Source organism: Desmodus rotundus, chromosome 8 (genome assembly GCF_022682495.2).
Source record: "Desmodus rotundus isolate HL8 chromosome 8, HLdesRot8A.1, whole genome shotgun sequence".
Classification (NCBI taxonomy): domain Eukaryota; kingdom Metazoa; phylum Chordata; class Mammalia; order Chiroptera; family Phyllostomidae; genus Desmodus; species Desmodus rotundus.
Window position 1 is genome coordinate 25,246,954 of NC_071394.1, and position 750 is coordinate 25,247,703.

Below are 750 nucleotides of genomic sequence, written 5' to 3' on the forward strand. Positions count from 1 at the left end.
TCCCATTTATTTTTTACTTTATTTCCCTTGTCCTAGGAGATGTATAATAAAAATATCGCTATGTGGGATGTCTAAATTTTATTGCCTCTGTTTTCCGCTAGGACTTTTATGGTATCATGACTTATACTTAAGTCCTTTATCCATTTTGAGTTTATTCTGGTGTATGGTATAAGTTGGTGGTGGTCTAGTTTCTTTTCTTTGCATGTACCAGTCCAGTTCTCCCAACACTATTTAAAAAATATGGAACACTTCACGAATGTGCGTGTCATCCTTGTGCAGGGCCATGCTGATCTTCCCTGTATTGTTCCAATTTTAGTACGTGTTGCTGAAACCAGCACAGATTTTTGCATTTTAAACAAGCTCCCCAGGTGATGCTGCTGCTGCTGCTCTGTGAGCCACGTTTTTCCCCTAAAGATTTTATTTATCTTTAGACAGAGGGGAAGGGAGGGAGAAAGAGAGGGAGAGAAACATCAATGTGTGGTTGCCTCTCATGCACCCCCTCCTAGGGACCTTGCCCAAAACCCAGGTATGTGCCCTGACTGGGAATCAAACGTGCGACCCTTTGGTTTGCAAACTGGTGCTCAATCCACTGAGCCACACCAGCCAGGGCCGCAAACCACTTTTTGAGTAGCACTGGCTAGACTGGAGATGGAGGATGTGGACAGATGTCAATGGAGGGTCCTCCTATAATGCCATATGGTGTGCTTGAGTGTGATACTATTATGCTACAGAATTACATGCTTATGACTT

At 43.3% G+C, this 750-nt stretch overlaps 1 non-coding gene across 1 annotated transcript; it reads right to left on the reverse strand.

The window, feature by feature from the left end:
• Positions 1–234: 234 nt before the first annotated feature.
• On the reverse strand, positions 235–336 carry LOC112315796 (U6 spliceosomal RNA). The gene has a single exon (XR_002975936.1). It is a non-coding gene; the product is annotated as a U6 spliceosomal RNA (small nuclear RNA).
• Positions 337–750: the final 414 nt, after the last annotated feature.